Source organism: Rhincodon typus, chromosome 11 (assembly GCF_021869965.1).
Source record: "Rhincodon typus isolate 14 chromosome 11, sRhiTyp1.1, whole genome shotgun sequence".
In the NCBI taxonomy this organism is placed as follows: Eukaryota; Metazoa; Chordata; class Chondrichthyes; order Orectolobiformes; family Rhincodontidae; genus Rhincodon; species Rhincodon typus.
Genome location: NC_063342.1, coordinates 62,516,060 through 62,530,947, shown reverse-complemented (window position 1 = coordinate 62,530,947; position 14,888 = coordinate 62,516,060). Strand labels below are relative to the sequence as shown.

The window sequence follows — 14,888 nt, the reverse complement described above, 5'->3', positions numbered from 1 at the left end:
TCACTGTCCACCCTGAGCCTGCGCTGGGCCCATTCACCGACCACCGTGAGTCTGTGCTGGGCCCATTCACCGACCACCCTGAGTCTGCACAGGGCCCATTCACTGTCCGCCCTGAGTCTGCACAGGGCCCATTCACCAACCACCCTGAGTCTGCGCAGGGCCCATTCACTGGCCACCCTGAGTCTGCGCAGGGCCCATTCACCGACCGCCCTGAGTCTGCGCTGGGCTCATTCACCGACCGCCCTGAGTCTGCTCTGGGCCCATTCACCGACCGCCCTGAGTCTGCACTGGGCTCATTCACCGACCGCCCTGAGTCTGCTCTGGGCCCAGTCACCCACAGCCATGTTGCTATGTTTGGAGACAACCAAAAGATAGGTGCAGGGACAGCTGGGAAGCTGTCCTGCATAACTGATACAGAGGAAGCAGGGAAGCCGCAGAAGGATTTGGACAGGCTAGGAGAGTGGACAAAGAAGTGGCAGATTTGAGTTTGTTTGATTCTGATTTTATTGTCACGGGTACCCAAAGAAACTGAAAAGCTTTGCTTACGAACGGTACAGGCAGATCACAGCAAGCAAAGGATGTACAGATCAAAAAGACTTAGAGGCATACAGGTTACACTATTTAAGGCTAGAGTCCATTCAACAGTCTGATAACAGCCAGAAAGAAGCTGTTCCTGAACCTGCTCATGCATGTGTTCAGGATTCTGTGTCTTCTGCCTGATAGAAGAGGTTATAGGAGGTCACTACCAGGGTCCGATAGGTCTTGATGATGTTGGCCGCCTTTCTGCGACAGCGAGCCGTGTAAATAGAGTCCATGGATGGAAGGCTGGTTTCCGTGATGGTCTGGGCTGTGCACATCACCTTCTGTAGTTTCTTATGGTCCTGGGCAGAGCAGTTGCCGTACCAGGTCATTATGCATCTTTCAGTGGTGCATCTGTAGAAATTGGTGAGGGACCTTATGGACATGCCAAATTTCCTGAGCTGCCTGAGGAAGAACAAGCTTTGTTGTGCCTTCTTGACTGTCAGATTTACATGGGAAATCCAGGACAGGTCGTTGGTTATCGTCACTGCGAGGAACTTGATGCTCTTCACTCTCTCAGCCTCAGTTCCATTGATGTAGATGTGGGTGTGTTCTCCTCCTTTCTTTCTGAAGTCAGATACAATGTGGGAAAGAATGAGGTTAATCACTTTGATAGGAAGAATAGAGGCATAGACTATTTTATAAATGGGAAAGGCTTTAGAAATCTGAATTACAAAAAGGAGTCCTAGTTCAGTATTCTCTTAAGGTTAACATGCAGGTTCAGTTAGCAGTTAGGAAAGCAAATGAAATGTTAGGATTTGTTTCAGGATGGCTAGAATATAAGAGTAGAGATGTATCGCTGAGACTGTTTAAGGTTCTGGTCAGAATGCATTTGGAATATTGTGAGCCAATGTGCACCCTGTATCTAGGGAGGGATGGGTGGGCACTGGAGGGGGTCCAAAGGAGTTTTACAAGAATTATCCCAGGCATGAAGGGCTTGATGTACAAGGAGCAGTTGAGGACTCCGGGTCTGTACTCAATGCAGTTTAGAAGGAAGAGAGGGACCATGATTGAAATTTACAAAATACTGAGAGGGTTGGATAGAGTGGACTTGAAGAAGATGTCTCCACTGGTAGGAGAAACGAGGACCCAAAGACACACCCTCAGAGTGAAAGGATGACCCTTTAGAACTGAGATGAGGAGGAATTTCTTCGGCCAGAGGGTGGTTAATCTGTGGAACTCATTACTGTAGAAGACTGTGGAAGCCAATTCATTTAGTGTATTTAAGACGGAGATAGATAGGCTTTTGATTAGTAAGGGGATCAAGGGTTATGGGGAGAAGGCAGGAGAATGGATTTGAAAAAATATATCAGCCATGATTGAATGGCAGAGAAAACTGGATGTGCTGAATGGCCTAATTCTGCTTCTACAGTTTATGGTCTTATGACCAACAGGCATGCCAAATGAAGGCAAGTCAAGGTATGGATGCTGTAAGCATGGAGGAAGGTGCTAAGTGAGTGAGTGTGAAAACAGTGGGCAAGCAGCCCTGAGATGCAGCTTGGTCTAACCTGTGAGTTGGTACCAGTGTGTAAAGTGCCCTTGCAGCAGCCTTCCAATGCAAATCCGTACTTTCTAAATCTCCTGCAAGTAGATCGAAGAGATACCATGGGGATCTTGAGGAGTTGGGAATTATCGATGCTCAGTGATTGTACAAAGAGATGCTGCTGTGTGACGGCTAATGTGGAAGGTCTTTGCAACCAGCAGGAAGCTGACGTCACCAGATACGTGTCCACCTCCCATCTGAAGAATTCTCAGCATCTGATGGTATGAGAGAAAACTGCTTATTGACAAGATGAGAACTGCAGTTAAAAGGTTGTTAACAAGCAATAATCCCCAAGAAGAGGCAACTTGCTGCTGCCTAGCAAAAATCTTATCTCAACCCTAGAACTTCACTGAACAATGCAGCAGGTTGCTCCTAATGCAACGATAGGTCTCACTGGACACCTTGCACAATTCTAGCACATTTCTCACTATAGCTCACGTCATTCAGGCCCATATAAGGTTCTACCCTTAGCAACTACTTTATGACCTACTAAAGCCAGACTCTGTTGGATTGTTATTCAACCTACAAAGCAACTTTTGTTCATTTTCTTCATAAATCGTTCCTCCTCAGCCTGCTTTCATTTCCTTTTAGGCGTTTCTAATAATTGAGCACAGAGAATAAAACAAATTTTGGGAGAAATTGCAGTCTCTAATCCAATAATGTGGAGAGATATAGAATTAATTGTAAGAGATTCAATAAACTGAGATTTATACAGAGGATTGTGAAGGTTGTTGAGTGCGTGGCTAGAGTTAATGGTTGAAGCAGAAATGAAGTCAACATTTTAGGTAGAAGATTGAAGAAAATTGGAATAAAGTACAATGAGAAAAGGGCATGGAATCAGGATTACAACTCATCTATAGCATAAACACCAATATAAATGGACTAGGCCATATGTATAACCTTGTAATGCAATTTCTAAGTCATTCTCCATGGTCACAACAATTCAAAGAGGGTTAAATTGCACAACATGTTCAATCATTTCTATCTGCATTTATCCTCATAATTTATAATCTCATTCGTCACCAGACAATCATCAAGATCTTTCAAAGGTTAACATTAACTGCTTCGACTGAAGATCTGGAAATCTGTGGGAGGAAGCAATCAGCCCAAAAAGGCAGCAAGTCAACAATGAGTAATGTAGAAATTGCTTAGATAGATCTTCTGCAATTTTCCCTTTGTTTGGGATGCAGGTAAAAGAATCATTTAACAGACTGTTCCTCTGAAGATTTAATGAGTAGCATGAAGTTCGTGATCGTTGAGGTTTGAATATTGTCCACGGAATGGTCAAATCTGAGAGGAAAAGTCACTTCTATTCTTTGTACCAGTTTTTTAAAAGGTTCTTCAACTTTTTTCCTGTCACGGTGGCAAATTTTAAGGTGCTGCAATGCACAACATATATTCAGTATTATTGAAGTTTGAAAAGTAACAGGTACTGTTTTAGAATTACTGGTGTAGGCATAATGTGTAAAATGTGAATTAAACACAACACTTTCTCATTGTAGCCACAGCTGCAGTAATACTTAATGGATAGAACTAACTTAACCAAGGAAGACACAACTGTTTCTACACAGTGCTATTATTGATTTAATTATTGATGATATTGTAAATTTCACACATCCTGCCTAAAAAAAAATCAGACTATATTGCATCTTAGGATTCAATATAACTTATCTATAATACATTATGATTTAGCTAGCTGCTGAATGCCAGGAATCCTACATATATTTAAAATGGTAGATAAATTGATGGAGATAATTGCTCTACCTAAGTGACACACATATTTCTCCCCATGGATAGCAGGTCCATAAAAGTAAATGAAGGGCCCTAGCTATATAGCTTTTCAATTGCATTCTGTTCTGCTTGCAATCATTAACAAAAATACGAGATTTACAAAATGGTCTTGGAAGCTGCAGTTATCACAGCTTCCACAAATATTTTGGGAGCAGAATCCCAGATGTCCTATTTGTTGTACGAAAAAAATGCCCCCTCATTTTACTTCTAATTGGCTGAATTCTTACTTTAAGATTGCGTCCTCTTGTCCTTCTTTTCCCCATGAGAAGGAATAGTTGATGTTCGAGTCACTTTCCCTCATTGCTTTATATTTAATGTGTGCTATGTGTAATGTATGGAAATGAACTCCTAACACTTTATCAGTCAGCTCATTTTTCTGCAAAAAATTCCTGAACAGTATACTTGACACTGGTACTACTACAATGGGGCCAATATATGGGCTCCAAAGACATTTGCAGGAGAGGGAATAGAACAAGGGTGAAGTAAATAGGAACAACTTTCATATTTAGATGACAAAGATAAACAGAGGGAGGCTTAAGTAGCCATAAGTCATTAACTATAAATTTTTCAATGGTCCTCATATAAATATAGATCTTCTCCGTAATGAGCAGGCCACTGAAATCATTGCCCACAATGTGCATTCTTCATATCTCTCTGCAACTCTTTCAGGTGGCCTTCTTCCTTCTGCTGTTCCTCACTAATCCACTCCTGTTGCTTGACGGTTGAAGTCTGCTGCTGTAGTTGTTATCTCTATATGCTGTGATATTGTATAGGATACTGCACGCCAATGTGATACAGGAGATTCTTTGCGGCATATTTTGGACAGCCTTCATAATTATCTGACCCAGGGCCTCTGCTTCAGAAGCTCCTTACTGTGCCCAATAATTCTCCTGGTGATTCCAGACAAGTTGCTCAGGTATGGTGAGTTTACAGAAGGGTATCATGTGTCACACATATCAGAGTATTTCCCATCTCCCTGTCACATTTGTGGAAGAGTTGAATATTGGGGGAAATAGTCAACTGAAGTCTTCTGACAACTGCCTAGGAACAATTGTTAAGTTCCTTTGCTGAAAGACCTGCTAGACATGAATTAAATTATTGTCCTTCCTATTCATGAAGGCTACTGACAGATGTCTTGGAATCCTGCTGGAAGCATGTGGTTAATGACTCCCCAGACGTGTAGGGGAGGCCAACTAATGCTAGACGTTATCAAATTCTTCAACTGGGTCACGCAGTCCATGGAAACATTACCCAGACTCAGTGTCAGTCTTCCACAGCATTGCAGGGATGCAAGGAAAGAAATTTAAAATGAGTAAACTCACTGGTACCTTTAGTTTCATGATGATGGATTGGCATTTAAAATCTCCTCAGAAATATTGTCTGTTAACTGAGATTCTAATCTAAAATATTTAAGGTGGAAATCTGACTCAGTGAAAAGGGTTCCAATGTGAATCAGGTTGGCAGAAGTGAATATTTTAAATTTGTTTTAGCCATTAAATCTCTGATCAAAAGACAATTGAAGGTTATTATGACCCAGTGTGATTGTCCACTAAAGGTGATAATAAAGTGACAGCTCCCAATTTTTATTTCCATTAAAGCGAATGAGAGAGCTGTAAAAGAGGCTGGCAATTGCTGTTAACTTTTTTGCACAATTGCAAATGGTCAAAATGACTCCCACTGGCTCTATAATTCATGATGGCATGAGAACTTGCCAAACATTCTGTAGTCTGTTTAACGGAGGATAAAAAGTGGACTTTCCTAAAAAGTACATGTAGTGATTCGAACCAGGTAGATCTTGTTGACTACAAGATCCTCGATTGGTGTCATTAAACTGGGCCAATCAGGATAGCCAAACTGATCAATATAAACAGGGGATTATGTCTGAGCCCATGTCCTTGGAGAGACCGCACGCGGTGTCCACCAATGCTCTTGCCACCTTCCGGGAGAGGTGGGCACGATGTGGGGTGGAGTGCTTTATCTGCCCCCCCAACTTTATTTTGATTTGATGCCTACCTTCCCCTTTCACTTCTTTTCACGTAAGCGTTGCCCCTATCGAGCCTTGCTTGTTAAAACAAAGATAACCCGGGGATTTAGAATCTCCTCAGTTCAGGGGACTGACTCTGAGCTGGCTGGCTACAGCCAGTGTACTGTGCACCAGTAAGTAAAGGGTGACTTGGTGACAGGATACCAGCCTCTGTGCAGTTATTTCAGTGGTAATGAGAGAAAACAGTACATGCCTGAAGAGTTTTCACTCACAACACTCATCTTGGAGTTGGGATAAGCATTTCTGGCATCATGCCTTTATTTGGGAAGCTTGACTCGTTCAATCTTGCTGCCAAAGACTGGGCCCAGTATGAGGAAAGAATGTGAATTTTTCTGGGCAAATGACACTGGGGCAGATGAAAAGCCACGAGTAATACTTCTGACTGCTTGCGGACCCGTAGCATTTGCGGTTAAAAGATGCTTAACTTTCTCAGAGGCACAGGCACTAAAATCTTTCAAGAGTTGACGAAGTTGGCTAAGGAATATTGCCACCCCAAACCTCCTCTAATTCTAAGACACTACCAGTTTTATTCGGCTGTTGGAGAATTGGGGGAATCCGTATCGGGATTTTTGATGAGGTTAAGATGACAGAGGCATGTGATTTCGGGTTAACACTGAATGAGATGCTGAGAGATCGTTTGGTGTGTGGGAGTACTGATGTAACCGTGCAGAAGCGCCTACTAGCCGAAGCCCAACTGGACTTCAAACGGGCACTCCAACTGGCTCTGTTATTAGAAAATGCGGCAAATGGAGCTACAAGGCATCCCAAAGGAAGTGGACACCTTCAACGGTCATACTGAGCCTGGGGAACACCACTTGAGTGTAAGCAATTGCAGAGCTTCTCGCAGGTCATATCCTGAGCAGAGGGACTCGAGGCCAGGCCACAGCAGAACCACAACAAAGCCAAGCGGCTAAAAAGTTCAGCAGGATTTGGGCCAATAAGGTATTGTACTTGCTGCTGCTATGCGGACTCGACAGCAGAGGAGTCCTACAAGGCCTGACTTGAGTAAGAAAAGTTGTAGCCTAGTACCCAGGAGAGTGCACACCCTGGAAAGTCTCCTACATGTGGGTTGGAACAACTAAATTGCTTAGCGACAGCCAAATCAGAACCAATTAAAATTAATGTTTGGTTTAATGGTCACCCAGTTCCCATGGAGGTCGATACCGGTGCAGCTGAATCTGTAATTGCAGAATCTGTCTTTAACAAGATTCACTTGGACTTCCAAACCTTACATTTGTGCAAGGCCTCAGCCAGACTGAGAACATACACTGGGGAACTATTGCAAATTAAGTGTACAACTTTGGCTCTGATCTACTATGAGAAGCAGTTAGTGCAGTTACCACTAACTATAGTAAGAGGCTTGGGCGTAAGCCAGTTGGGGTGGAATTGGTTGAGAAAGATTCACCTAGACTGGCTCAACATTTTTCAATTAGAAAGTGTCCTTTAGGGAAGGAAACTGCCATCCTTACCTGATCTAGCCTACATGTGACTTCAGACCCACAGCAATGTGGTTGACTCTCAACAGTTAGGGATGGACAATAAATGCTACCTAAAAGTGACACCCTCACCCTGCAAATGAACAAAGAAAAGCAAATGGCTAACTCTGTGAAGTCCTGGTGAAATACCCAGGAGCTTTTCAGGAAAGGCTTGGGACTATCAAAGGGGCCAAAGCCACTTTATATGTTGACCAGGAAGCAGTTCTGAGATTATGCCTGCCTGGTGCCATATGCTGTGGGCAAAAGTAGGAGCAGAAATCAGGAGGCTGGAGAGTGAAGGAATCGTCAAACCAGTGCAGTTTGCAGAATTGGCAGCACCAGTTGTACCCAATGTGAAGCCTGATGGCTCGGTTTGCCTTTGTGGGGATTTTAAGCAAACAGTAAACCACTTCTCGCAGCTGGGTGAATATCTAATCCCTCGCATAGAGGACTTGTATGCAAAGTTAACGGGGGGGCTATCCTTTATGAAGCTGGGTGTCAGCCAGGGCTACCTACAATTGCGACTGGGTGAGGAGTCTCAGAAATACACTACAATTAACACCCCTAAGGGGTTTTACCAATATATGAGACTGCCATTTGGATGATGTAATAATAACAAGGAAGACAAATAAAGAAAACTTGGGCACAGTGCTTAAACATTTCTCTCTGAGAAGGACACCTTAGAAGGGAAAAACGTGTATTCCAGGCATCCCAAATGACCTACTTGGGTTACAGAATTGACAAAACCAGGTTACACCGGTTGGAAGAGAAAGTGAGAGTGATCAAAGGAGCCCCATTTCCCACGTCTGTACCGAAGCTTAGGTCTTTCCTCAGGTTAGTGAATTATTACAGAAAATTCATACATAACCTGGCCTTAATCTCGGCTCCTTTACACCTGCTATTGAAAAAGGGTCAGCCTTGGAAATAGTCGCATAGCCAAGAAGTAGCCTTCAGGGAAGTGAAAAAGCAGCTATCATTATCTAAGGTGTTGGCCCACTACAATCCAAAGCAAGAGGTAGTGCTGACATGGGATGCCTCCTCGTATTGGGGTAGTGTTGGCTCACCAGTGGCTCAACAGAGAGGAATGCCCGATGGTGTATGCTTCCCAGACTTTGAAGTCGAACGCAAACGTGCCCAGATAGAGAAGGAAGGTTTGGCGGTTATCTTTGGTGTGTGAGGAAGTTCCACCAGTACCTTTCTGGACAAGAATTTATTATAGTAACAGATCACAAACACCTGCTAGGGCTACTGAAGGAAAACAAGGCTGTGCTGTTCATAACCTCCAGTAGAATTCAGTATTGGGCTCTTATTCTCAGCATGTTCATGTACAAGTTAGAACACTGCCCAGGAAGTCCGTGGCTAATGTGGATGCCTTGAGCTGCCTCCAACTGGCAGATACTCCACTGGTGGTGCCTCCCCTGGAAGAGTGCTTTTTGGTTTGAAATTTCCTGGACACCCTTCCAGTCACCACTGACAATATCCGATTATGGACACAAAAAGATCCTGTTCAAGTGAAACTAAAACAGCTGGTGTTAATGGGGAAAACAGAAGGGCCACTGCAATCAGCACTGAAACGTTTCTGGACCTGGGGAGACCAGATCACCGTAGAGGATGGCATATTACTGTGGGGAGCAAGGTGATTGCCTGAGTAAAGGTTGTTGCCAGATACTGGCTGAAACCCACCACAGTCATCCAGGGGTTCCCATGATGAAGATACCAGCAAGAAGCTATGTCTGGTGGCCAGGGTTGGATGCTGACATAGCTGAGTTGGTAGGGCAGTGCCCAGACTGCCAACAAGGACACCAGCAGCACCCCAACATTTGTGGGAATGGCTGGGTAAACCCTGTACTTAGTTGCATGTTGACTATGCCGATCCTTTCATGGGCTCAATATTTCTGGTCATTGTGGAAGCCTACTCAAAGTTTGGACATGTACAAAGATTGTTCAGCAAATTTAGAGACGATTGAGAAGCTGCAAGCATTGCTCACGATACATGGACTCCGGGAAGTATTGGTCACGGACAACGGGACGTCATTTACCAGCAGGGAATTTGAGTATTTCCTAAAGTCCAATGGCACTTGGCACATAAGGACAGCTCCATACCATCCATTGCACAATGGTCTGGCAGAAAGAGTGGTCCCCAAATGTTGAAGGCAGGCTTAACGAAGCAGCCTACAGTGTCACGTGACACCAAACTGTCCCGGTTCCTGTTTGACTATAGGATCACATCAAATGCAACAACAGGGAAAGCTCCAGCAGAGTTGCTAATAAGGAGAAGACTTCACACCAGTTTAAACCTGATGTTCCCAGACCTGGGGGAGGGGTGAAACAGCAGCAGGAACGCCAATGCCGGCCACATGCCTCCTCTATGCGAGAGACAATTTAATTTGGGGGATGAAATTTTGTGGACACAAGGTCAGGCCCTGTGACTCATAAAGTTTGGATAGGTGATACAGTCCAGAACAAATACGTGGATTAGCTGAAAGCTGTTACCTCAGATTGACCAATATAAACAGGAGATTAGCAGCCTGTGTGTTTGTATGAATCGCACCTAACATGCATTGTCTGACCTAAAATGTCACCTCTTCTTTACACTGATAAAACCTTCAGTTCTCTCAGGACCGTGACTTGAAAGGTATTCAGGGATTTACATATTCATATTAGCCAACTAAAACCTTCCAATTGATTAAATATTGAACAGCATCTTAGGTTTGTTTAGTACATCTTCATCAATGGTGTGAACCTTTGATCTTTTACTTATAAATTCTGTGTCTGATACTACCTCTCTCACTAACACCTGAAGGACTGAGGCTCTGAAAGCTTGCGTTTTTAAATAAACCTGTTAGATTATAACCTGGTGTCATGTGATTTCTGACATTTTCTTAGGTATGGAGCTTGTAAAAATAACCTAGTGTTGAAGTTGCTGTATCTCTAAGAGTGGGTTCAAATCCAACTGACTGTTACCGTTTCTGATTTGAATCAGGTCTGATAATTGGCTATAAACCGGGGATTGAATCTCCTCAGTTCAGGGACTGACCCCAAGCTAGCTGGCCACAGCCAGTGTACTGTGCACAAGTAAATAAAGGATGACTTGGTGATGGGATACCGGCCTGTGCCCTGTTATTTCAGTACCCCCCTGTAAACTTGAATGTTTGAGGCTGCAGACCAAAGAAGGTTCACAAAAATCAGACTATTAATGCTGACTTTTTTCATGGAATGTAGGCATTTGTTGCCCATTTCTTGAACTGAGTTTCTCATTAAGTTGTGCGTCAGCCTGAGTCTGGAGTCATATGTAGGCTAGACCCGGTAAGGACAGCAGATTTCCATTCCTGAAGGATGCAAGTGAACTGAATAATTTTTAACAATAATTAATGATGTTTGCCATGGGTAACGTCACTGAGGCTAGCATTACATTCAGATTTATTAACTGAATTTGAATTCCATCATTGTGCTATGGTGGAATTTGAACCTAGGCCCTCAGAGCATTTGCCTGAGATTCTAAATGACCAGCCTATTACCACAACTCTGCTGTGTCCCCAGGCATCAGAACCAGACTTTCTGCACTTATAGTATTTACTGATCCTGATATACGTTCCTGACAATAAGCAGGATGAAGAGTTTCCACAGGTTCGCAGACCCAAACAGCAGTAGAACTGTGCCATCTGCTGAAAGTACACTTGCATACAGCCTTTGGCTTAGAAATGATTCTTTCAGCGATAACCATCTCTCTAACTTCTATGTCTTGCCATCCTTGTCCACTGGCTTGGGGATCATCTGCAATTTCAGTCAATATTTTATCCTTAAATATATCAAGCAAGTGTCTGGAGCATTATTCAGGGAGGAAGACTCTTGCATCTCTTTTTTCCATGCAGGATGATATAGTTATCTAATTACATCACGCAGCAATGTCCTAAAGCACATCCTGAGTGTTACTGAACATGTATCACACTGCCCAGATTTGCTGTGTAATGCAGCAGAAATAACTCAGTGTGCGGCAAGAGTTCAGCACGTGACCTGTATGTTTTATGTGTTGTTTATATGACCATTCATGCAAAGGATTTTGAGGGTAAATATTAGCTTTAGAGCAAAGTGTTCTGAGGATGCAACTTATGACATGTAAACCACCTTTGCTTCTATATTTGCAGTTTAGATTCTTAAGGCATTGGAATGAGTATTTAGTCAAGTACCACCATTCTCATCTTTGAGTCAGAAGGATTGTGTTTCGTGTCCACTCAAGAGAACTTTTGTGAGCTGTGCTTAGGCACTGACCCTGATTATTTCATTGACATTCAATTGGGGCACTTACATCTGATGTTGCAACATTTATAAAGACAAAGTAGGCCCTTTAGCCTCGGTTGAAATCCATCTGTGGAGAATAATTTCCTAAAAAAGAAGGAACAAACCATGAGGAAAGTAGCAGAGAACTACTTTTGAGTTACCTACAATGTAAGAAGAGCCAGAATCATATGCGAGAGAATTAAGCTAGGACCTTCCGTAGGGCTAAACACAACAGATGCAAAGACAGCAATCAGCCCATTAGCTGTATCCCACTAGCTATTAAAATGTCTGGGGAGGGAGTCCTTTAGTGCAAGCTTGGAAAATCCTTCTTTATTTAATTTCTGACATCAGCTCCTCAAGGCCAACATCTATAATATGCCAGTGTTCTGTTACTGAGAAACGGAGTCAGTCTCAAGCCCTTTCCTTTCAGTTTGTACATAATGGAACTTTAGTGCAGGAGATTTACTGACTTGAATTTCAAATTATTTCCTATTTCATAGATCTATGAATTTTATTTCTACTTTGTACAAAAGCCATCAATGAATTTTGATGGTTTACTTCTTGCACAAGCAATTCACAAAGGTTGGTTTTAAATGAAATTCCATTGTTCAAATGTCTTATCATAAAGCAATGGAAGATATCGGTGTAATATACAGAAAGAAAGATATTATTGTTTAAGATAAATGCAGTTCTCATAGGGTTTCACACAGAGGATAGTAGGGTTGGAAGAAACAGATTAGAATTCAAATGGGATATTCCAATCAGCTTCAGTACGATGGAAATAATGTCAGCATTCTAATGATTATGCATAATGTTGTTGTAATAACTAATTTCAATTGAATTCAATAAGACTCATTGCCAAGTTAGGCAGGTGGTCTTAGTGTTTTATGGAACATAGATAGTTATGTTGGCACCTGATACTGGAATTGTGCTCTGAAACAGCAGGCTGCAAAGGCACAGTAGTTTGGTTTAATGGAGTTGTAAGGGCATTTGGTAAGGCATAATGAAGTTTATAGTCTGCAAAGTGTTGCTTGCATTCACTGAGATTTCTAAGTTTGCGTTTTTGGAGATAGTTTTGGAAAAAGAAAACAGTAGCGCAGGTTTCGGGAATATTTGGAAGGTGTTGTGGGTATTGTTGCCGGAACACTGGATTCCTGGTTGGGACGTCAGACGTTGAACATAGAACCATACAGCACAGGAACGGGCCCTTCGGCCCATAATGTTGTGCCAAGAAATCTGAGAAATCAGCCTGTTTCTTCAGGTACGAATTAACTGGAAGTTGTCTGGGGACACCACAAAGTTGAAAGATCAAGGTCCAGAACTCCGTATCAGGATCGGCATATTACGTACCACTGTTGGGTATGAATCAGCTGGTGAACCAGGCCACTTCTGAGCTTATCCCAGTAATATGGGAGGTGGGTAGCCACCAAAATCAAAAAAACCCTTCACTGCAATATATAAACAAATACTCACAGGTCAATTGAACATGTTAAAAGTTCAATTAACCTACATGTTATCTTGCTCACATCATAATGAGGTTGGTGTGGGCAGCCAGGCAGGAATAAGCTGTTCTGAAGATGAGTCATTGGACTCAAAGCATTAACTCTTTTTCTCTGTCCACAGAGGCTGCCAGACATCCTGCGTTTCTCCAGAAATTCTTGTCTTTATTTCAGATTTCCATTACCTGTATTATTTTGCCTTATTAAAAGTGAGTGTCAGTTTTTAAAGTGGCAGCAAGGAATAGGAGGGACTTTCTATTTTCAACGGTTGCACTATGTACATCAGAGGCACCCCTTCCCAGAGCTTAATATCACTTCCTACCGTCTTTCCCACCTACACTCTGAAACTCACCTCCATATCCCTTTGATTCCCTTTGCAAATGTGCCCAGTCCCTCCCTGTCCAATACTACTGACTTTCCTTAGCCAAGAATCCATAGCTGCCTTCCCCATGGTGTTGCCTGCAGTTCCGACGGCAACCCCACCAAATTCTGATGCAGCTGGAACTGCAGGTGACCAGCAGCTCTGAAGGGAGAGACTTCCAATGCGTTAAGGAGCAGAAGTTCCACTGTTGCCTTATTACTGCCACCCACACTGTAATAATGTGGCAGGGCAGAATGGACTGACATTTCAGTTAGGGATCGGTGTAGAGTGCACCAACTAGTCCATCAACCCCATTAAATCTAGCCCCGTGTTTATGACCTTGATCAGACAAACAAATATACGAACCTCCTTCTGAATCTTTTCTGACTGATCTTCCAACAAATGACTCAAAGCACCAAACTTCAGAGGGAGCAGAGCAGAGTAAATGTGCAGAAGTCTGGTTCCCTTCAATAGCTGTAGCTGCTTTACTTCAGCGCAGGCTTTGAAAAGAAAACAAGATAAAAAGAATTAAAATGAAATCTGGAAATACATTTTTTTAAAAAATGCTGGTCTATTGGTGAGCCTGTAATCACTGTCAGTTGATGTAAAAATGCATCTGGTTCATTAAGAAATCCATCCCATCCACTGCACCTTCCCTACCAGGAGTCTGTCTCTTGTCAGGTTGTGTGGCCTCTTCTCCTGCAAAAAAAGTAAGAACAGTATTATAAATTGTCATGAAGCTGTATTCTCTGAAATATTAATTTAGAATATCATTGGCTGAAAATAGGACTTTTTAAGAAGGAACATTTTGCAAAGCAAAGAAGACTGGGTGCAGCAGAAACAACTTTTCAAACAAGATGATCAACTAGTGTGGCTAAGTCTACAACATTTCCAGACAGAGATCATGTAAACATAGTCTGAGACATAACTCACTCATTCCAACAGAATCACAGAACTCTAACAGTACAGAAAGAGGTCATTTACCCATCTAGCCTGCACCAGTTTTTCAAAAGAGCATCATTGGCAGTAGGTAATCTCCAACTTTCTCCCCAAATCTTGCACACTATTTCTATACAAATGATCATCTAATACCCCCTTAAATGCCTCACTTGAACCAGCCTCTACCATACTTCAGGCGGTGCATTCTATATCCCAATTACTTGCTGAGTGAAAGAGATAGTAGGAACTGCAGATGCTGGAGAATCCGAGACAACAAGGTGCAGGGTTGGATGAACACAGCAGGCCAAGCAGCATCACAGGAGCAGAGAGGCTGACGTTTCGGGCCTAGACCCTTCATCAGAAAAGCCTTTTCTGATGA

General features: G+C 42.8%; 1 long non-coding RNA gene across 1 annotated transcript; it reads right to left on the bottom strand.

The window, feature by feature from the left end:
- Nucleotides 1-2,093: 2,093 nt before the first annotated feature.
- Nucleotides 2,094-14,023, bottom strand: LOC125484356. Its single transcript, XR_007263162.1, has 3 exons — nt 13,937-14,023; nt 11,739-11,815; nt 2,094-2,337 (listed from the first exon to the last, which is right to left on the bottom strand). It is a non-coding gene; the product is annotated as an uncharacterized LOC125484356 (long non-coding RNA).
- Between the last annotated feature and the right edge of the window lie 865 nt (nt 14,024-14,888).